A 23,802-nucleotide genomic window follows, 5' to 3' on the forward strand; every position below is an offset into this window, starting at 1 on the left:
GGCAATTGTATAATGACCTGTCCTTATCTCACTAGCATAGTGTCTTCATGATTCTAGTGCGTTATAGTATCTGTCAGGATTTCCTTCCTTTTGGCGGGGGAAGGTGCAGAGGCAGAGGGAGTGAGAATCTTTTTTTTTTTTTTTTTTTTAAGATTTTATTTATTTATTTGACAGCCAGAGATCACAAGTAGGCAGGCAGGCAGAGAAAGAGGAGGGGAAGCAGGCCCCGGGGATCACGACCCGAGTGAAGGCAGAGGCTTTAACACAATGAGCCATCCAGGTGCCCCGGGAGTGAGGATCTTAAGCAGGCCCAACACCCAGCATAGAACCTGACATGGGGCTCGATCTCATGACCCCGAGACCATGACTTGAACCGTAATCAAGAGTCGGACACTAAACTGGTTGAGCCACCCAGACGCCCCAGATTTCCTTCCTTTTAAAGGCTGAATAATATCCCGTTGTACTGATGGGCCACATTGTTTATCCATTCATCTGACAATAGACATATGAGTTGCTTCCACCTTTGGGTTCTTGTTAATAATGCTACAATGGACACGGATGTACAAATATCGCTTAGAATCTTTGTTTTCATTTCTTTGGAGTATATACCCCAAATGGGGTCGCTGGGTCATATGGTAATTCTCTGTTGACTTTTTTGACCAGCATACGTTTTCCACAGTGGCTGCACCATTTCACACTCTCACCAGCAATGCACGGGGCTCCAGTTTCTCCACATCCCTGCCAACACTTAGTCTTGTCTTTTCTTTTTTATTATAGCAGTCCTAGTGGATGTCAAGTGGTATCTCATGGTGACTTCAATTTGTAGTTCCCCAAAGATTAGTGATATTGAGCATTTTTTTTTTTTTTAAATTTTTAAAGTGCCCTTTCTCTAGGGAGTATTACCAGCACTTTTAAGGCCTTTTTTTTTTTTTTTTTTTTTTTTTTTGACAGGGAGACAGATCACAAGTAGGCAGAGAGGCAGGCAGAGAGAGAGGGGGAAGCAGGCTCCCTGCTGAGCAGAGAGCCCAATGTGGGGCTCAGTCTCCGGACCCAGGGATCATGACCTGAGCCGAAAGCAGAGGCTTAACCCACTGAGCCACCCAGGCGCCCTTTGAACATCTTTTTTATGTGCTTATTGGCCAACCGTACATCTTTGGAGAAATGTTTAACTCCTTTGTCCATTTCTTAATCGAACTGTTGCTTTTCTGTGTTGAGTTGTAGACAGTATTTTTAATACACAATTTTTTTAGATTAGATTCTTGAGGAGCAAAACCTGAACTGGGGATCTTGTGCGAGGATCTATAGAGGGAATGTTCTCAGGATAAGCTGAGTGGGGGAATCAGGATAAAGCAAATTAAAAATAAAACACAAAGGATTGAAGTGGTCTCAGCTGGGGTCTAGCTTTAGCGAATCCCACGGGTGCTCTGGAGGGAGATTTGTCCCACAGTTGGTCCTGCTTTGAGGTCAGGGCACCAGCCTTTGGACCCCTGGCTCAGCTAGTTATTGGCTATCCAAGTAAGGAGATGATCTCCTGGGCTAGGTGACACTGAAGACAGGGCTCTGGGGCCATTAGCTGCTGACATTCATGGCACCTGGGCAGGGCCCACTGCCAGCCCCAAGCCAGAGAGAAAATCTGGGCAGGGCACCAACAGCGACTACTAAGTCCACCCCTTGAACTGCTCATATCTACTTGTTCCTCTTATTAAGTTCAGTCCATTGAGACACAAATTCTCCAGTATTCTAATGGGTCTCAGTATCTGGAGGAACTTCTGAGAAATGGGTAGAGAGATGAACTGTAGCCCCTACTGCTGTAGTTGATCCCCAGACCACAAGTGATATTCAACATCTCCCTTTTCTACCACCCATTCTAGATTTCTTCATAGCTAACACTTTGGCTCTCCTAGATGGTTCACACCTGAGGGTCTGAGCTCCTGGGAGCTGGTCCTTACCAGGGTGTGTGACATGCTCGCCTGTTTACAGTTACTGGGGGTGGGAGCACCAAGAGATGTCCCACTCTGCTGAGTGCCTGCTCTGATTGCTGATCACCTGAACACCACATTCCTGCCTGACCCTATCCTGTAGCAGGTAGCTCTACATCCTACCAATAATGAGGGTCAATTATCCCTACAACTCTGGTTACCCCCTTCTGTGCCCACCAATCCACTGGCACAAGTTGTTGCACGAGATCAGGCGATAGCCATAGTTTCAACATGACTATGTCCCCTGGTAGAAGTGTCCTCTTTGGAGACCCCTAGCATCTCTAGGCTCACAGCTCTTACTGCTGCAGAACAGAAAGCACAAATTCCTCAAGTAGGTCATTGGGCATTGCACGTATCAGGGACAGAGCCTTGTAAAGTGGTGACTGATGTAGCTATGTACTGCTTCACGGAGGCTGGCACTCCACCTCCTGGGGATCATCTCCAAGTTGGAGTCTCATCTGAATCTACATGTGGCCAGCCCCTCCCTCTAGCACACCAGAAACTTCTGGATGGCACATATTGGGTAGGAACAGTACATTCCTGGTCACATGTCCATTGCCATACCTCCTTTGCCATAAAGCAGTTATATGGGATTCCATGTCAACCGATCAGACACTTGGGGAACTCTTGATAGGAGTGCTGAAGTAATTGGAGGCAGAAAGGCAAACCCTTATCCAGATACATGGCCGTCTCGGTGAAGATGAATTATCACTTTTTCTAGAATAGAAGGGATCCAAGGTAATCAACTTGCCAGCAAGTAGCTGGTTGGCTCCTGTAGGGACAGGTGACAGCCTACTGCCAAATGTATTTGGCAGTGGCAGTAGCTGGATCAGCCTTGGTTACAAGGAGCCCATGCTGCTGGGCTCATATATGGCCTCCATTCTGTTACCATGACGACTTCACTGGGGAGAGCACTGTGCCAGAATGATAGGGGCAGAGGACAGAGCCTGGCTTATGCTCATTGGCCAGTCCCTTCTCTGCTTGTTTTTTTAGAGCCTCTCTGGTAGATGCTCACTGGTGAATATTAACATGCAATACAAAAGGGGGCCTGGGTGACTCAGTGGGTTGAGCCTCTGCCTTCGGCTCGGGTCATGATCTCAGGGTCCTGGGATCGAGCCCCGCATCGGGCTCTCTGCTCAGTAGGGAGTCTGTGTCCCCCTGGCCCCGTCTGCCTCTCTGCCTACTTGTGATCTCTGTCAAATAAATAAACAAAATCTTAAGAAAAATGCAATACAAAGATCTTCACTCTTTGTACCAATTCCCAGAGGTCCATCGACATGCCTCATCTTCAGACCTATTTGTCCCCAAACTTTCAGATCGTTCCTTCCAGGCTCCCAACCAGCCCGTTAAGCCATGTGCCACTGCCCATGAGTCCAGGCCACATCTCCTGCCACACGAAGTGAATGGCAAAATTTACTGCCGGAAGTTTTGCCTATGGGGGTGACTGCTTCTCACCACTTTCAGGGCAGCTGCTGAATGGGGATACAGTGAAGCAGCAGACCATTTTTAGCCTATACCAACATAGTGAGCCAACCTTCCCATGAACCAAGCACAGGTCTTTTTTGCTCCTCTGTCACTGTGTCTAGGGAATCCCTGACACCACTGGTGTGAGCTGATAGCCACTGCTGCTCTAGAGGTAGATGAACAAGGGTCTGGACCACCTCCCACTGCTTCTACATGAATCCTTTCAATCCTGGATCTGACACTTAGATTGTGATGTATCTACCTGACCTCATGTCCTGGTATCCTGATGGGACCAAGCAATGGGCAATTCTGGCCTCAGAGTCACTTTTTTTTTTTTTTTTTAAAGATTATTTATTTATTTATTTACTTGTAATAGTGGGCAGAGAGGCAGGCAGAGAGGGGGGTAAGCAAGCTCCCTGCTGAACATAGAGCCCGATGTAGGGCTTGATCCCAGGCTCCTGGGATTATGACCTGAGCCGAAGGCAGAGGCTTAACCCAGTGAGCCACCCAGGTGCCCCTCAGAGTCACTTTTGATGTCCCATAGAAACATTCTGTTTCTACCAGAGCCCAGTAGCAAGCCAGAAGTTACTTTCTGAGTTGCTTTGATTTGTGAGTTTGTAGTTTGCACCAGATTTAAAAGGAAATTTCAGCCATTATATCTTCAAATTGTATTTGTCTTCTTCCAAAACACCCCCTGATCCCCATTTTCAGGGACTCCAATTACAGATTTATTTGGCTTCTTGAAGTTGTTCCACAACTCACTAGTGCTCTGCTCGTTCTTCTCAGGCTCGTTACTCTGTGTTTCATTTACTTTCTCCATGTCTTCCAGTTCACTTTTAAAATATTTTTTTTCTTTTTTTAAATATTTTATTTATTTGTCAGAGAGAAAGAGAGAGAGAGAAAGAGAGCACAAGCAGGCAGAGTGGAAGGCAGAGGCAGAGAGAGAAGCAGGCTTCCTGCTGAGCAAGATGCCAGATGGGGGACTGGATTCCAGAATCGTGGGATCTTGACCTGTGCTGAAATCAAGACCCCTTACTTAAATGACTGAGCCACCCAGGTGCCCCTTTCACTGACAGCTCCCAGCACCAAGCCTTGTTCTTGGGTGCAAGGGAAACAAAACTAACTGATGTAGAATTGTGGAGTCTTGTCCAGAAGTGCCCTGAGATCAGAGGTCACAGATATTAACCCTGGACAGTATCACTGACCTTTCTGTGGGCAAAGCCAAAGAGGTCCCTGCTGGGAAGAAGGCCCGGGTTCTACACTGCTCTTCTCCTGCTGGCTTCAGTTTTCTGTGGTATAAAGGGAACAAGAAGCTCTGGTTCTCTGTGTCCAGGGCCTTTTGGGGACTCAGATGAGCCAAGAGGAGGGTGAGGATAGGGGAAGGTGCTGGCCTGGTCTCCAGGCTAGCCTCCTGGTCACTGACAGGTGCCCTGGCCTGGACTCCTACGACTGGTTCTGCGGATGTGACCGGCGCTTGTTCATCCAGCACCGGCATGTCAGGCCCTGGGCAGTAGGCAGCCACCTTGTCTGTGGAGCCTTATCGCCAAACACAGATCCTGCTGTCCTGACTCCACCCTGGCCACCAGCCACAAACTCTGCCTGTGCCCCCGCCCACCCGGGGCCCAAGGCCGGGTACACCGGCGCAGGGCCCAAGGGTCCGCCTGCTGGAGGAGCGCACGAGGTGGGCAGGGAGCGGCACGGCCGCGGGCTCCGAGGGTCCCTTTGGCCTGGAACGGGGCCCTTTAGGACGCTGTGCAGCCCAACCCGGGCTCCTGGCCCGCAGGGGCCTCCACGAGAGTCTGTCCAGGGACAAGCGAGCGCACGACTGGTTCTGGGAGAGCGGGCGCTGCCAGCACAGCCACCGTCACGAAGCTGCCGCCCAGCTGGCCAGCGGGACCAGAACCTCCACTGCGAGCTTTCGGCGGGCGAGACCGCACCCACAGGGTCCCTGCGGTCCCAAGCGGCCGCAGGCGGGGCCTCCGCCCTTACTCTCCCCCACGCCGCGCGAGTCCCTCCCCCTCCCGCCTCGCGGTCAGCCAATCGCATGGCGCGTTGTTTGGCGGCGCGGGGCCGGCTGGGCCTATAGGGTGGCGCGTTGTTGGGCCGCAGCGCCGCAGGCCGCACCCAGCTCCCGCGGCGGGGGCAGTGCCGGGGGCTGAGGGGGCGGAGAGGCCGGGCAAGCTGGGTCTGCGGGCTGGGGAGCGCGCGGCGGACAGGGGGCGGAGCCGGAGCCGGAGCCGGAGCAGGAGCAGGAGTCCGACCCCGAGCCGGAGCCCGAGCGGGAGCCGACGCGCAGTCCTCGGACCTGCGAACGCCGGTGCTCTGCTCGCGACTCGCCCCCTGAGGTGAGGCCCGCGCGCAGGGGCGGCCGCGGGGCCCGGGGCGCGGCGGAGCGGCCGAGGGGCTGCAGGCCGGGCCGCGGGGCCTGTGGCGGCTGCGGCGCCCGAGAGGCCGGGGGAGGCGGGCGGGGGCCGCGCCGGGCGGGGCGCGGGCGGGTCTGGAGTCGGCCGCGGGGGCTCGCGGCCGTGCTGGGAGGGGTGTCGCCGCCGGGCCGTGGCCAGGTGCGGAGGGGACGGCGCCCTCCACACCCTTGGCGGCGCGGGCTGCTCGGTGGGAGCGGCCGGGCGGCCGGCGTGGGGGCTGGGTGGTGGGCGTCGGGGGTCGGGCGTCGGCGCGGTCGGCTGCCTGCAGCGCCTGCGGCTGGCGGCTGCCAGTGGGCTCGGGAGCCAGTGCAAGCGGTGGGTTCCGGCAGCCAGACCGACCTGCCGACTGTCCTGCGGGCGTCGGGGAACGGGACGGCCGGAGCGCTTGTCGTCGTCTTCTCGCTCTTTTCTGTCTGGAACATCTGTTGGGGGCCGGTTGGGGGAGGTGTCAGAGGGTTCTGCCCTGGGCAGTCACTTGTGTGTGTATTCTCGTAATCCACGGCCTTGGACGTTTTGTGGGTGATTTGTGTTCGCTTCCTGCGTCCCCACCTTCCGATCACTACTTCGGCTCACCGGGGACTGCTGGTGGTGGGGTGTGTGATTTTATGCCTAAATGACCGGAAGCAACTGGTGTGATCCTCAGGACCAGAGCGCGTCCGGTGGCTGAGTGCGTTGCTGTTAAGTCATTACGGGAAGAGCTCTGCGTACTTGGGGACGATGGGCTGAAATCCTAACGGGGGAAGAAATAGGCTTGCTGACAGGGCGCTCTCTCTCTTTTGCGGGACGTCATTGGAGCCTCGGGGGAGAACGAGTGGGAGTTCAGCAGCTCTGGGAGAGGGCACCTGTGGCCTAGCGGGTGACTTGGAGGGGGATTGTAAGGTTCAGTCTTCAGCTAATGTGCTCATGCGATGTAGAGATTGCATTGTAAAATCCGAACATTGTAAAATCTCGACATAGCCCTCGATTCTGACTGTGGGGAAAACTGGAAGAGTAAAGATGTTTTTTAAGGAAGTGAATGGTTTCGGCAGTCATAACTGCTTTTCAGAGTTTTGATGTGGTTTACAGCAGGACAGCTGGTATGGTTTATTTTACTGCTTGTCACTATGTTTAGATTTTAGTCACAGAGGCTTACTGAATGCCATGAATCTAAATTCTACCCAGTTTCCATGAGGTGGGATTGTTTTCTTTCTAAAGTATAATTTATACAGCTGACCATTTTCCCCTTTAAGTCTTTGACATTAACTGATACTGATAAGGTTTTGTTTGGTGTTCAACCTTGTGTTACTAATTTTACCCTAAAAGCTGTTTCTTTAGATGGTTATTGGTTTCCAGTTAGTTCTTTCAAGTAGTCCTTGTATTGTCAGAAAAGTAAATAATTTGAAATACTTTAAAAGATAGTTTAAGGGGCATCTGGGCAGCTCAGTTGGTTAAGCATCTGCCTTCGATTCAGGTCATGATCCCAGGGTTCTGGGATCCATCCCATGGCAGCCCTGCTCAGCTGGGGGAGCCTGCTTCTCCCTCTGCTTCTGTGCTTTCTCTCTCTGTCAAATGAAGAAATAAATATTTTTTTAAAGATTTTATTTATTTATTTGACAGAGAGAGAGAGAAACAGTGAGAGAGTGAACACAAGGAGGAGCAGAGGGGAGAGGGAGAAGGAGGCTCCCCGCTAAGCAGGGAGCCCGACATGGGGCTCTATTCCAGCACCCTGGGATCATGACCCCAGCTGAAGGCAGTTGCTTAATGACTGAGCCACCTAAGCACCCTGAAGAAATAAAATCTTAAAAGAGAAAAGAAAGATACTTTAAAAGAGATTGTAAAAAAAAAAAAAAAAAATCACATATCCAACTAGCGTTAAAATTTACCTTGTCTTAATTTTTAAGTTTGACAGTAAAAATGATATTTCTATTATGTGAAACTTAGACTACAGATTGATTTATTTTACATGTTAAATTGTTCTCAGGTACCTGTAGAGAGAATGGTGTAATAAGTCCCTGTTTACCCTCATCCAGCTTCAACAGTTGTTAACTCACAGCTGGTTTTCATCTGTATCCCCCAAACCCAGATTTCATGTCCTTTTAACTTGAATATTTCGGCATGTATATTTACATACATTTTTAAATTTATTTATTATTTTTATTTTTTTATTTTATTTTATTTTTTAAGATTTTATTTATTTATTTTGACAGACAGAGATCACAAGCAGGCAGAGAGGCAGGAAGAGAGAGAGAGGTGGAAGCAGGCTCCCTGCTGAGCAGAGAGCCCGATGTGGGGCTCCATCCCAGGATCCTGGGACCATGACCCAAGCCGAAGGCAGAGGCCCCAACCCACTGAGCCACCCAGGCGCCCCAACATACATTTTTTTAAAAAGATAAACACAAATACCACTATCACAAAAATGAATTTCTTATTACCTTCAAATGTCCAACCAATGTTAACATTTTCTTGATTGTGTCACAGTTTTTTTTTTTTTAATAACCGCTGAATCAGGATCCAAATGCTGTTTATGCATTGTGATTTGTTTTAATCTATAGGTCCCCCTCCATTTTTTGTCTTTCCTTGTAATTTATTTGTTGATGAAACTCCGTGATTTGTTCTGTGGAGTTACGGTCTGGGTTTTATTCTGTATGGTGCTTAAACTACACAGAAATGACTGTGCACTGGTAGATAAATCTAAAGGTGTGATCAGATTCAGAGTTGATTTATTTTTAGCAAAAAGACTTCATAGGTTGGTGGGCAGATAATGATTAGTAGTCTTTCTTCTTATAAGTGACTCTTGATGCTTAATGCCTAAAGCCCTTATTTATTTATTTAATATACAGAGAGCGTGCAAGCAGAGAGGGGCAGAGGGAGAAGGAGAGAGCATCTCTAGCAGTCTCCACAGTCAATGTGAAGCCCAGTGAGGGGCTTGATCCCATGATTTGGAGATCACGACCTGAGCTGAAATCGAGTTGGTTTAGTTACCATCTAAGTCACCCAGGTGCCTCAGAGTCATTATTTTATTAGGCTTTGGAAAGTGTTGATATTTTAATTCTTTAACTTCATTTGTTAGATGGAATGCTTCTATAAAGAGAAATGTCTTGGGATGCCTGGGTGGCTCATTTGGTTGGGATGCTCTTTGTTTCCGCTTAGGTCATGCTGTTGGTGTTCTGGGATGGAGCCCTGAGTCAGGGTCTGTGTTCAGTGGGGAGTCTGCTGGAGATTCTCTCAGTCTCCCACTGCCCCTCCCCCTGCTTTCTCTGTCTCTCTTTCTCTCTCTGAAAAAAAAAAAAAAAAAAATTAAAAAAAAAGAGAGAGAGAGAAATGCCCCCCCCCCCCCATAATTTGGTTATCCTGAATTTTAGCTTTTTTGGGAAAAGTAGGGTAACTGCTTAATTCCTCTCCAGTAGGTTGCTAATTCTCAAAATGAGTTGGGATCTTCTGAAAGAAGCCAGTGAGTTGTGTTATGTGTTTGTGTCAATGTGAACTCATGAATTTAAACACATTTGATATGGTTCAGTCCATTGTAGGTATTATCCTTATTGATGCTGAGATTGACTGATCTTTGTCCAATAGGAATCTGTTTAGTTTGCCTCCTAAATCCTTTTTTTTTTTTTAAAAGATTTTATTTATTTATTTGACAGAGAGAGAGAGATCACAAGTAGGCAGAGAGACAGACAGAGAGAGAGGGGGAGAAGCAGGCTCCCCACTGAGCAGAGAGCCCGACACGGGACTCGATCCCAGGACTCTGGGATCACGACCTGAGCCGAAGGCAGAGGCTTAAACCACTGAACCACCCAGGCACCCAACCTCCTAAATCCTTTAAACAAGATTCTAAAAGTCTTTGATCTTTCTGGTGTGACAAACTGCACCAGGTTCATCTTGTACATTTTCTTTCCCAAGCCCTGGAACCATCTATTTCTCCAAGGGGTCTTGGTTTCTTTTAATGAAAAAAAAAAAACGGTATTTAGTAATGACACTCTGTGTCGTGGGGTTTTTCACTGCTACTAGGTTGATCATTGTTTCTAGGTCTTTCCAGAGCACAGATCATAGGTTACTATATGGAGTTCTACTTAACCTTCTTGATCTTACACCTGTATCTTTTTTCTTCCAAGACAGACATTTTGATTCTAATTACTTATATTATTATTTTTTTAAGATTTAGTTATTTATTTGAGAGAGTAAGCACAGAGGGAGAATGAGAGGGAGAAGCAGACAGGGCACCACTGCAAGACCCTGAGATTGTGACCCGAGCTGAAGGCAGATGCTTAACTGACTGAGCTACCCAGACGCCCCTAATTACTTATTGTTTCATCCCACACTGTACACATCTCAGTTTTAGAAGAATATGAAGACCATCATCAAGTAATAAAAATTGAATTTTTTTGCATTCCCATTAAAGATATAAGGTCAGATTACTGTGTTCTATTTTTTATTTTATTTTTATTATTTTTTAAAGATTTTATTTATTGGACAGAGAGAGCTCACAAGTAGACGGAGAGGCGGGCAGAGAGAGAGAGAGAGGGAAGCAGGCTCCCTGCTGAGCAGAGAGCCTGATGCGGGACTCGATCCCAGGACCCTGAGATCATGACCTGAGCCGAACGCAGCGGCTTAACCCACTGAGCCACCCAGGCACCCCTATTTTTTATTTTTTTTTAAAGATTTCTTATTTATTTATTTATTTGGCAGAGAGAGAGAGCGAGAGTAAGAACACAAGCAGGGTCAGTAGGAGAAGCAGGCTCCTCACCGAGCAGGGAGCCCCATGTGGGGCCTGATCCATGTCCCTGGGATCACAACCGGAGGTGAAGGCAGACACTCAAGGACTGAGCCACCTGAGTAATTCAGGTGCCCCAAATTACTGTGTTTTTAAAGTCACTTAGAATAGTTACTCTGGTTTTGCTATTGGGTGCATAGGTTTTGTGCCTTTTTTTCTCTTAGTATTTAGAGATTACTTTTTAAAATCTTATAATTATGTAAAATATTAAAAGTCTTTCAAAATATATGAAAGAAGGCATAGTCAAAGAAATATTACTTCTTTCCATCCCTTCATCTTCACCTATCCCTCTTCCTTATAGATAACCTTTTTACATTTTAGTTTTATGGTTATATTTGTATTTCCTCTTTATCAGATAGATGGTAAGGTATTATACATATTTTCTCACCATGCTTTGAGAAGTTTTTATAATAATTGTGTTAAAATAAATACACAGTAAAACCTGCCATCTTAAACATTTGTAAAGGTATAGCCCGTTGGTGTTCTACACCTTCACATTGTGCAGCCATCACCACAGTCCATCCCAGGACACTCTCATCTTGTGAAACTGGATCTCTCTGCCGATCAAACACATTCTCCCCTGCCTCTAGCCCTGGTCTCTGTCCTTTCTGGCTCTAAGATTTTTTTTTTTTTTTTAAAGATTTTATTTATTTATTTGACAGAGAGATCACAAGTAGTCAGAGAGGTAGAGAGAGAGGAGGAAGCAGGCTCCCTGCTGAGCAGGGAGCCCGATGTGGGGCTCAATCCCAGGACCCCGGGACCACGACCTAAGGCAGAGGCTTTTTTCCCACTGAGCCACCCAGGTGTCCCTGGCTCTAAGATTTTAACTACTCTAGATATCTCATATAATTGGAACCATGTGGTGTTTGTCCTTTTGTGGCTAGCTCATTTGCAGAATGTCATCAAAGTTCATCCATGTTGTAGCAGGTGGCAGAATGTTCTTCCTTTTGAAGACTTAATAATACACCATTACGTAGATATAGCACATAACTGTTTTTAGTGAATGCTAGTGTAAAAATTTTATTCACTAATGGCATTTTTTCCCTTATCCTATGAACTGATGAGAATTTTCTGGTACATTTTAAGTTATCAGACAGGAAGGAAATACATCATGTAGGTGTGATGTCATACTCAGAAATTCTATTGAGAAGATTCCAGCCTTCTATATTACATAGTGGTTGACAACTGCCAGTATTAAAGACTTAAGTTTTGCATTTTTTTCTTTTTTTAAATAGCTGCCATTTCAGCCCCTTAACTACAGCTGTACTGTTTTGGGTTGGTTTCAGCAGTATCATTTCTCAGATAAAATTGTCTGACTCATTGACACGGAGAGTCCGCTATTAATCAGTTTGTTAACATTGCATTTTAGTAATGTGTTTTTTCTCGTGTTTCCCATTGTTCTCTCACCCGTTATCTATGTACGTGTTTACTGAACTCAAGATATTTAAGCTTTAAAGACTGAATTTCTAGACCTGTAGAGCCTAAGTGTATGAACAACTGTCTGCGGTCTTAGTTATTAATGCTGTTTTGCCAACATGAGTTTTGTCAGTTCTCTCCTCATAATACCTCCTGAATCAGTCCTCCTGTCCCATCTTCCCTGTCGCCACCTGGGACCAGCAGCCATCACGACTCTCTTGAACTGGCACAGCAGGCTCCAGCTGGTTTCCTTGTCCTTCCAACCCATTCTCTATCTTTCAGCTGGGGTGATTTACATAGAATATAAATTAGAATGTGTTCTGTCTTGCTTAAAACCCTTCAAAGACTGATAAAAGTGGTCGCCTCTAGGGACAGGGATCTGTGTGGCTAGGGTATAAGGATGGGAGGGAGAATTACTTTTCATTGTATAAGCTTATATATCTTTGGATATATATTTTAGTTCATGTAGTTGGGTTATGTACTTACTCAGAATAAAATAAGTAATCTTAGGGGCGCCTGGGTAGCTCAGTGGGTAAAAGCCTCTGCCTTTGGCTCAGGTCATGATCCCAGGGTCCTGGGATCAAGCCCTGCATCTGGCTCTCTGCTCAGCAGGGAGCCTGCTTCCTCCTGTCTCTCTCTCTCTGCCTGCCTCTCTGCCTACTTGTGATCTCTGTCTGTCAAATAAATAAATAAAAAATCTTAAAAAAAATTGGGGCGCCTGAGTGGCTCAGTGGGTTAAGCCGCTGCCTTCGGCTCAGGTCATGATCCCAGGTCCTGGGTTTGAGCCCCGCATCGGGCTTTCTGCTCAGCAGGGAGCCTGCTTCCTCCTCTCTCTCTGCCTGCCTCTCTGCTTACTTGTGATTTCTCTCTGTCAAATAAATAAATAAAATCTTTAAAAAAAATAATAAAATAAGTAATCTTAAAAAAGCCCAGTGACTTCCCATTATGTTTTTTTTTTTTTTTTTTTTAAGATTTTACTTATTTATTTGAGAGAGATCAGAAGCAGGCAGAGAGGCAGGCAGAGAGAGAGCGGGGGTAAGCAGGTCCCTGCTGAGCAGAGAGCCTGATGCAGGGCTTGATCCCAGGACTCTGAGATCATGACTCCAGCCAGAGGCAGAGGCTTAACCCAATGAGCCACCCAGGCGCCCCTTCCCATTATGTTTAATGACAGAATCCAAATTTCTTATCCTGATCTCCAAGCTCACATTCTACCTTCTTCCACTTGCTCATATTTGATGCATTTACAGTGGTTTTCCTGGAACCTAGCTCTTGAGATTTCGGAGTCATGCATCGATCCCTTTGCCTAGAATGAACACTTGTATGCTGCTCTGCATGGCCAGCTCCTCTTTTAGGGCTCACTTAAATGTCCCTTAAAGAGGCTCTGTCTGCCCTCTTTCAAATAGGTTTCCCCTGTTATCTACTAACTCAGACACTTCTGCTGTCCTTCAGTTTTAATGATTTATCTGTTTACTCCCCCCCCACCCCAGTAATGATACTTCATGAAGGCAGAGAGTGTATTTGTCTACTCTTTAAGCTGGCCCTTTTGTGTTTTTGCTAGAACGAGTTCTGAAGGGGCACCTGGGTGGCTCATTCGGTTAAGCGTCTGGCTTCAGCTCAGGTGATGATCCCAGGGTCCTGAGATCAAGCCCCACTTTGGGCTCTTTGCTTAGAGGAGAGCCTGCTTTTCCCTCTCCCTCTGCCTGCCATCTCCCCTGCTGTGCTCTCTCTCTCACAATCTCTGTCTCTGTCAAATGAATAAATAAAATCTTAAAAAAAAAAAAGAATGAGGTTTTTTTTTTTTTAAGATTTTATTTATTCATTTGACAGATAGAGATCACAAGTAGGCAGAGAGGCAGGCAGAGAGAGAGGAGGAAGCAGGCTTCCTGCTGAGCAGAGAACCCAATGTGGGGCTTGATCCCAGGATGCTAGGATCATGACCTGAGCTGAAGGCAGAGGCTTTAACCCACTGAGCCACCCCAGGTGCCCCAGAATGAGTTTTGAGTTATAGACTAGACCATGACACTTCCCTGCTTGGAGTTTTTCAGTGATTCTCCCTGGTCCATAAATCCTGAACTGTACCAGTCTTTCAAGGTTTGGCATCTTCCCATGTATATCTCCAGTTTTATCTCTTACAGCACCTTGATTTTGCTTCCCACTGTGTTCTGAGCATGGTAAACTAGCACATAGTAGGTGCCCAGTAAGTACTTGTGGAATGAATGATGGAATGTTTGGCCTCTTTAAGTCTTTGGAAAACTAAATCATATTCTTGGAAAAATGATAGCTAAAAGGATAAGGTCATAAAGCTTCAGGGAAGGCTACATAAAGAAGATAGAGTTTAAACTTACCTTCAAAAGAATGGGTACAGGGGCGCCTGGGTGGCTCAGTTAGTTAAGTGTCTGCCTTCAGCTCAGGTCATGATCTTGGGGTCTTGGGATTGAGCCCTGTGTGGGGTCCTGGGATCTAGGCCTGCATCAGCCCCCCTGTTCAGGGGGGAGTCTGCTTCTCCCTCATGGTCCCCTCCTCCCCGCCACTTGTGTTCTCTCTTGAATTAAAAAAAAATAAGGGTGGGTACTGTGCGTAAAGGGGAAAATACCATTCTGTGAAGGAGAAATGGAAGTTCTTTTTTAAAAATTTTATTTATTTTTTATTTGACAGAGAGAGAGAGAGATCACAAGTAGGCAGAGAGGCAGGCAGAGGGGCAGGGGGAAGCAGGCTCCCTGCTGAGCAGAGCTCACGATTCGGAGCTCGTTCCCAGGACCCTGAGATCATGACCCAAGCCAAAGGCAGCGGCTTAACCCACTGAGCCTCCCAGGTGCCCCAGTTTTTTTTTCTTTTAAGATTTTATTTATTTAGGGGCGCCTGGGTGGCTCAGTGGGTCAGAGCCTCTGCCTTCGGCTCAGGTCATGATCCCTGGGGCCTGGGATTGAACCTCTCATTGGGCTCTCTGCTCAGCAGGGAGCCTGCCTCCCCCCCTCCACCTCTCTGCCTGCCTCTCTGCCTACTTGTGATGTCTCTCTGTCAAATAAATAAATAAAATCTTAAAAAAAAAAAGATTTTGTTTATTTATTTAGAGAGAGAGACATCATGAGGGTGAGGGGCAGAAAGAGAGTGAGAGAGAATCTCAAGCAGACTCCATGCTTATTGCAGAGCCCAATGTGGGGCTTGGTTCCAGGACCCTGAGATCATGACCTGAGCAGAAATCAAGAGTTAGACGCCTAACTGACTGAGCCACCTAGGTGCCCGGATTATCTTCTTTCTCAGAGGAAAAAACGAAGGGAGTTGAAGTGATTTCCAGGGTCATACAGTTAGGTGGTGGAGCTGGGAATCAGACCTAGGGTGTCTGACTCCATAGATGATGCTCTTAACCTCCAGGCTGCGCTGCCTTCCTTCTGTGTAGTTTCTCAGTTCTAACACTTCAGGTACTTGGTTGTAAGTAACCCTTGGACCTGGTCTTCCCCATGAGGGCAGGAGCTGTGCCTCATTACTCTACTTCCTGAGTCTAGCACAGTGCCTGGCACAGAGCAGTTGTGTGAGTGATCTTCAAGTTACTTTGTATAGGTTTTACTTATTTGAGAGAAAGAGAGTGATGGAGAGAACATGAGAGCGGGGCTTGGGGGGAGAGGTAGAGGGAGAAGCAGACTCCTTGCTGAGCTGGGCCTGATGCAGGGCTCGATCCCAGGATTCCAGGATCACGACCCAAGCCTTACAACCCGAGCTGAAGGCAAACCTTAACCAACTGAGCCACCCAGGCGCCTCGACTTTTTAAAAGCTTAGTTGTGAGGAATAATGTTCATGACAAATTGTTAAAGATGGTGTACCCCATCTGTTCCCTTAAAGCAGTGGTTGGCCCGCTATCTGTAAAAGGCAGGATAATAGATATTTCAGGCTTTCAGAGCTGTAGGGTCTCTGTTGCAACTTCTGAGCTCTGCTGCTGCCACAAGAAGCAGGCCCAGGTGATATGCAAATGAATGTGACTGTCCCAGTAGAGCCTTCTTCATGCACCCTAGAATTTGAATTGATTTCCAGGTCTATCACCTATTATTTATGTTTAATATTGCTATTTTTTTTGAACTGTAAATGTCACTCTTAGCTTGTGGCCCTTATAAAAACATTTGGCTTGGAGGGATCATCATTTGGTGATTTCTGCCCAAAGAGTACATTTTATCATTAGATCGAGATAGAGCTCTGTCTCTGGAACTGAATTGTTTTATCTGCCAGTGGCCCTTTGTTCTGTTGTACAGTGCTTTGGTCTTCATAAAGGAGCGAGTAGAAGAGACAGTGTTCTGAAACACTGTGTCATATTGGTTGTAGGGCAGTTGTTGGGGGCCTCGTCCATTAGAAAAGTGGAAAAAGGACTGTTCTTTGTTTTCATTAAGAAATCTGCTTTACTGGGGCCTGGGTGGCTCAGTCGGTTAAGTCGCTGCCTTTGGCTTAGATCATGATCTCAGGGTCCTGGGATAGAGCTCCACATCAGGCTCTCTACTCAGCAGCAGTCTCCTTCCTCCTCTCTCTGCCTGTTTCTCTGCCTACCTGTGATCTTTCTCTCTCTTTCTCTCTCTGTCAAATAAATAAATAAAATCTTTTTTTTTTTTTTAAAGATTTTATTTATTTATTTGACAGACAGATCACAAGTAGGCAGAGAGGCAGGCAGAGGGAAAGGAAGGGAAGCAGGCTCCCCGCTGAGCAGAGAGCCCGACGTGGGGCTGGATCCCAGGACCCTGGGATCATGACCTGAGCCGAAGGCAGCGGCTCTAACCCACTGAGCCACCCAGGTGCCCCAATAAATAAAATCTTAAAAGGAAATCCGCTTTACTTTTTTTTTTTTTTTTAAGATTTTATTTATTTATTTGTCAGAGAGAGCAGAAGCTTGGAGAGCTGCAGGCAGAACAGGTAGAGCAGGCAGAGGGAGAAGCAGACTCCCTGCTGACCAAGGAGCCCAATGTGGGACTTGATCCCAGGACACTGGGATCATGACCCAAGCCGAAGGCAGGTGCTTAACCAACTGAGCCACCAGGCGTCCCCGCTTTACTCTTCTTTGAGTAGAATTCTCCACTTTCATTCTACTTCTATCCCGGAATGAACTTTGGTATTTTATGTTTTTCCTTTATTTATTTTTTTTTTATTTGTTTATTTTTAAAATATTTTATTTATTTGACAGACAAAGATCACAAGTAGGCAGAGAGGCTGGCAGAGACAGAGGAGGAAGCAGGCTCCCCGCTGAGCAGAGAGCCCCATGTGGGGCTTGATCCCAGGTCCCTGGGATCATGACCTGAGCCGAAGGCAGAGGCTTTAACCCACTGAGCCACCCAGGCGTCCCCGCTTTACTTTTCTTTGAGGTGAATTCTCCACTTTCATTCTACTTCTATCCTGGAATGAACTTTGGTATTTCATGTTTTTCCTTTAGCTTAATATAATTTCAGATGTGCGTTAATAGAAAGAGTTATAGGAAGTGAGAAAGACCTGGTTATGCCTAGCTGTGTGATTCTCTATTCCAGATTAACCTTGTTTGCTGAATTCTAGAACAGGAGGAGATGGCATATTTATGGGGATTAGATATAATGTAGGTGAACCTGGCCCAGAGGTTACAGTGGATTCCCTTCTGTGCCCCGCCAACAGATACCTCATGGCTTTTGGGCATAGAGATTGTAGTAAGAAAGCAGATGGACGTATAGTGCATCTAATCTAACCAGATGAGATGATGGTGGAAGAAAATGAAATGTGTGCAATTCAAAGGTGATGTTGCCACAGGAGTTTGCTACACAGAAGCATGATGTAAGCCAGAAAGCTTGGAGCTCAAAACCTTTGGGCGAACTCTTAATTTTTACTTTTTCAGAAGGTGTTGCTTTACTGTCTTTTTGCTGTATCATTTCCTGCAAGAATCTGCTATCATCCTAATTTTTGTTCCTTTACGTAACCTGTCCCTTTTCTCTGGCTGCTTTGAAGACTTCTCCCTGTCACTGGTTTTTAGCAGTTTTATTTTGATGTGTCTGTGTGTGCATATTTCTTGTGCTTGTGGGATTCATTGAGCTTTTTTCTTGGATCTGTGGGTTTATGTGTTCATCACATTTGGGAAAATCTTGGGCATTATTTTTCACAGTTCTTCCTATTCCTTCTCCATGTGCTGTGCTTCGAGGGCTCCAATCCCATGCGTGTTAGACCATGAAAAGTTGCCCCACAATTCACTGATGCCCCTTTATTTGATTGTCTTTTCTGTGTAGGCTTCGTTTGGATAGTTCATACTGTATCTTCACATTCACTGATTTTTGTTCTGCAGTGTTTAATCTGCCGTTAATCTTGTTTAGTGTAATTTTTGATTTTTAGATGTCCTGGCTTTCGTCTTTATAAGATCTATTTGTATCATTTTTTATACCTTCCATTTCTCTACTTAAGATTTTGAAAATATGGAATGTAGTGTACCAACTGTTTTAATGACCTTGTCTGCTAATTTTAACTTCTCTTTCAGGGCTGGGGTTAGTTTTGATTGATTTATCTCCTCTGGGTTATATTTTCCAGCTCTTTGTTTGTTTGGTAATTTTTTATTGGATACCAGACATTGCAAATTCTATTTTACATTGTTGTGTTTTGAATAGTTATTTATTCCTCTAAATACTCTTGATGTTCTGTAGCATTAGCAACAGGGCTTTAAATTTTTTCTTGGTGAAAAATTGGTGAATTGCAGTATTTTTTTTTTTTTTAAGATTTTATTTATTTGAGAGAGAGACCGTGAGAGAGAGCATGAGCGAGGAGAAGGTCAGAGGGAGAAGCAGACTCCCCATGGAGCTGGGAGCCCGATGTGGGACTCGATCCTGGAACCCCAGGATCATGACCTGAGCCGAAGACAGTCGTCCAACCAACTGAGCCACCCAGGCGTCCCAACAGTATTTTCTTTTTATATAAATTCAGTTCATAGCCTTCTTGAGAATCTAAAGTCACTTAAAAAAGCCACTTCCCTGTGAATCCTATATATTGTTTGGTTTTTATTTTCCTCCATGCTTTGGGAAATTATTTTGGCAAGTGTAAGAGGGATGTCCTTTTTTGAATTCCCTATTCTTTAAAGGTTTTCAAAACCAAATCCAAGATTTGGTTAGTAACAGAGTAAATATGCTAATACCCCCTTAGTTTGGTCAGTGCTTACTGGCTATCACATGTCTCCTTAAAATAGGAATTTTGGGGCACCTGGGTGGCTCACTGGGTTAAGCCTCTGCCTTCGGCTCAGGTCATGATCTCAGGGTCCTGGGATTGAGCCCCATATTGGGCTCTCTGCTCAGCAGGGAACCTACTCCCCCCCCCCCCTCTGCCTGCCTCTGCCTACTGATCCCTCTCACTGTCAAATAAATAAAATCTTAAAAAAAAATAGTTAGGAATCTTAACATAGTATAACATTAAACTTTAACAGAGTTGTTTAATTGCTAATGCTTATTCTGACCTACATGCAGGAAACTTGAGCTGGAGGGGATGAAGGGGGGAACAAGTTGAATTCATTTTGCTCTTTGAGCTTTATTCCAGAAGTACCTTTTTAAGCAATTGTTATGGTCACTGTACATTGTTTCTCATAGCTGTTAGTTTAAAAGTGTTCAGTGTATTTTGACAAGATGTATTTTTTTTAATGAGTTTATGCTACATAGGAAAAAAGCATCTTTTTTTTTTTTTAAAGATTTTATTTATTTATTTGACAGCGAGATCACAAGTAGGCAGAGAGGCAGTCAGAGAGAGAGGAGGAAGCAGGCTCCCCCCTGAGCAGAGAGCCCGATGCGGGCCTCGATCCCAGGACTCTGGGACCATGACCTGAGCTGAAGGCAGAGGCTTTAATCCACTGAGCCACCCAGGCGCCCAGAAAAAAGCATCTTAAATAGAGTAGGACTTGAGTCTGTAGGACACTTACCTTTTAACAATGCCTTGAGAACCCTCTCTGCTGGGATAAAATAATAGTTATCTTTAAACAACAGTAATCTTAAAAAGTGTTACTTTGCAAGCATATTTTCCATCCTATAACTTTATTAACTTGCATATCAGTGTACTTACTGAGCACTGTTATATGTTGGGTATTGTTCTAGGCCCAGTGGGCAGATACACATTCCCCCTCTTGGAAACTTCTATTCTAGAATGAGAGATAGAGAATAAATGCTATGTTAAGTAGTTGTAAGTGCTGTGAAGATGGGAGGCATGAGGAAATAGAGAATGATGGCAGCAGTATCTATTTTAGATGGAGAATTGGGTTTACGGAAGAGGAGACGTTTGATCAGAGATCAAATCTGTTTGCATCTGGGAGCAGGTGTGTTTGGGCAGTGGAAGTGGAGATCCATCTTACTGTCCATGGTTTCTTGTTGCACGTTGATAGCAGATACTGAAGGGGCCAGGCCACACGGGCTAGGTTTCTGGAAAAGAAGCCCTTGTGGGCTGTGAGCTAGAGGAGGAGACAGAGCTGCCCATGGTGGGTGCTGTTGCCCTGTGTGGCGGACACTGGGCAGTGTAGTTATGAAACGGATTTTTTTTTGAGCCCATCTGATAACAGCAACAGTAAAATTTTTAATATTATTATAAAAGTACTAGGATTATGTAATTATTAAATTATAGCAGTGGCCACAGGTAATTTTTATTGCTCCCTGTGTGGGAAGTATTCTTTGAATTTGCTGCTGAGGAAGCTGTTGCATAACTTGCGGGAGAGTACAGTCAGAACGCTGGTTTGCACATACACCTCTTTTAAGAAATAGTTACACAGGACGCCTGGGTGGCTCAGTTGGTTAAGCGGCTGCCTTCGGCTCAGGTCATGATCCCAGCGTCCTGGGATCGAGTCCCACGTCGGGCTCCTTGCTCGGCAGGGAACCTGCTTCTCCCTCTGTCTCTGCCTGCCTCTCTGCCTACTTGTGATCTCTCTCTCTCTCTCTCTGACAAGTAAATAAATAAAATCTTTAAAAAAAAAAAAAAAAAAGAAATAGTTACACAGAGGAGTGCCTGACGGCTCTTGGGGTTATGAGTTCAAGGCCCATGTTGGGCATAGAGCTCATTAAAAAAGAAAAAAAAAGCCATAAGAAACAAGTTGTAGAGAATTTAGTAACTGTATGAAAAAAGTTAAAAATAATGATCATTGATCTTACTTCCCCTTAATACATCTTGGAGAAAGCTCAGTATCAGCACCCAGAAACCTGTTTTGTTCCCCTCAGCAGTCTCAGGTGTCCCATTTTATGGGTGTACTATTATTTATTCAATTGCTCCTGTGGCTTTTTCCCGATGGCTTTTTTTTTTTTAAGATTTTATTTATTTATTTGACAGAAATCACAAGTAGGCAGAAGCAGGCAGAGAGAGAGAGGGGGAAGCAGGCTCCCTGCTGAGCAGAGAGACTGACGTGGGACTCCATTCCAGGACCCTGCACTGAGCCACCCAGGCACCCTCGATGGGTGTTTGTTTCTAGAATTTTACTGTTAGGAACTGTTTCAGTGAGTATTCTTCCATCCCGGTCTTCATATATACTTGTAGGTCTGTTCTGGGAAGTGAATTGCCTGGGTGGAAGGATGTTTGCACTTTAGTTTGCATAGCTGTTTCCAAATTACCCTCTTGAGGAGTTATACCAATTTATACTCCCATCAGCTGTAAGAGTTCCCAAAATAAGGAAGTGTTTGCATGTGGAAGTTAGAGTGGTGCCTGTCTTACACAGTTATTGTAAGGTACCTGATAAGCTGTCAGTAAACGGCGGTTATTATATATTACTGTTACAATTATGAACCTTTTTCTGAACTTTATTATGAAAAATATTGTAAGTCTAAGAACTGTTTCAGGAGGTTGGGAAAGAGAAATTACACAATTGGCCTAGCAATGTGTGCCCCTCCAAATAACTGTCACCTGTGTCGGAACAAATTCGCTCTGCATCAAGCCCCAGAGCCTCTGAGGCTCTGGAGGCTGATTTCGGGGAATGGAGCTGTGGGCACATGCAGGCTTGTGCTGGTCCCTGGCTGCTCACAGGGACGTTTGTTCCGCATGTGCCTTCTCATACCTGGAGTGGCAGCTTTGCTGTTTGCATGGGAAGGCCATCCCTTGAGAGCGACCTTGAAGATGTCCTGTCCTGAGCACTTTGCTCTTCCCTTCTCTTACTTTGAAAGGCTTGATGTTGGTTTGCCTTATGAATTGACTTAGAATGACTTAAGGAGGTTTTTACCTAAAAAATAGGGGTTTTCTCATCTGCTTGCTCTTGCTTGAAATTCCTTGGCAGAGCAGACGAAGTGGCACTGCAGTGGTTTTAGGTATGAAGGAGGGAGCAGGTCTTCAGCTGAAGGGGCTGGTTTAGTGCTGGTTCACTGAGGGCCATAGAGCAGTAGGTGGTAAAGGGATAAAGGCACTTTACTGCCCCAAGGCTCTGGTTTCTCCATCACAAGGTGAAGCAGTTTTAAGATACAAAGCAGAGAATGTTATGAAAGCACTTAGAAAATACAAATGCATTTATTTATTTATTTGAGAGAAAGACCCCCACGAGCAGGAAGAGGGACCGATGGAGGGAGAGCAGCAAAGGGAGAGGAAGAGGGAGAAGCAGGTATCTGTTGAGCAGAGTCCTATGCGCAGCTTGATCCCAGGACTCGATCCCAGGACTCTGGGATCATGACCTGAGCCAAAGGCAGATGATGAACTGACTAAGCCACCCAGGTGCCCCAAATAAATCTTAAAAAAAAAAAAAAAGAAAAGAAAATGCAAATGCCAGATAACAACATCTGTCCACACAGAAACTGGTATGTGAATGTTCACGGCAGCATTCTTCTTAATAGCCTGAAAGTGGAAAGAACCTGCTGTCCATGAACTGATGAATAAGAGACATGGTGTGTCCATGCAGTGGAACCTTATTCGGCAACAGTAAGAATGAGGTGCTGATGCATGCTGCACATGCTCAGAAATATTATGCTAAGAAGGAAGCCAGGGAAAGGAGGAAGAGGGAAGAGTGGGAATGGGGAGTGCCTGCTAGTGTGCCTGGGGTTTCTTCTTGGGTGTTGAAAATGTTACAGAATTAGATCTTGACGCTGGTTGCACATCTCCATGAATAAGTGAAAAACCACTGAACTGTACACTTTAATTGGGTGAATTTTTATGGTATGTGAACATATCTCAGTACGACTGCAGACATGCTAGTGCTGCATTCGGGGCTTTAGTCTCCCTGAAGGGAGTCCATTGTCAGCTGTTGTATTAGTGCTGGGTGTTAGGAATATGGTGTGAGGATGAGAGTCCAATTTTGCCACAGAGTCTGTTGCCCTGGATCAAGTTAGTGAAATTCTCTGAACTCCTATTCTCATCCATGGAAGTAGGCGTAGTAACAGTTAACAATCTTATTTAACCCAGAGCCTTGTGGAGCCAGTGAGACAACATTTGACCACTTGTGGCACACAGGTGTACTGTCCGTGTGCGTTTTCCCTTTCTTTCTCTTTTCCCAGTGTATGGACTGGTGAGAAGGGGACACTAACGGGGAAAGGCTCACAAGGGCAATGGAAAGCCCTGTGTACTAGCTCCTCCCACTATTTTTTTTAATAAGTTGTAAAGCTCTGTCCAGAGAGATTTGTGTCGTGTACAGCTGCACATGTTTGCAGCTTAGCAAGAACTTTGTGATTAACCGTGCTTTCCAAGATTTAAGAATATTGTAGTTAACGGCCAACTGCGCTCCCAGATGATACCATTAATCAAGCTGTTGCATAGAGCTTCAGGCAGGCAAGGAAGGGTTAGAAATGGGGCTCGAGTCTCGCGGAATGCGCTCCCTTCAGGACTGTCTGTTTCAGGAGGAAGGGATGTGACATGCATC

The 23,802-nt window shown here is 45.8% G+C and overlaps 1 protein-coding gene across 9 annotated transcripts in view; it reads left to right on the top strand.

Annotated features, from left to right (window-relative positions):
• The first annotated feature begins 5,646 nt into the window (after positions 1-5,646).
• The window catches only part of ADD1 (adducin 1), an 88,975-nt gene continuing 70,819 nt past the window's right edge, over positions 5,647-23,802 (top strand). For 4 of the 9 annotated variants that reach the window (XM_047718678.1, XM_047718677.1, XM_047718683.1 and 1 more), the window contains exon 1: positions 5,648-5,788. The gene's annotated coding sequence lies outside the window, so the exon portion shown is untranslated. Of the gene's footprint in view, positions 5,789-23,802 lie in introns of all 9 variants that reach the window. The other 5 variants (XM_047718676.1, XM_047718680.1, XM_047718681.1 and 2 more) reach the window with 3 other exon arrangements.

Source organism: Lutra lutra, chromosome 2 (genome assembly GCF_902655055.1).
Source record: "Lutra lutra chromosome 2, mLutLut1.2, whole genome shotgun sequence".
Taxonomy (NCBI): Eukaryota; Metazoa; Chordata; class Mammalia; order Carnivora; family Mustelidae; genus Lutra; species Lutra lutra.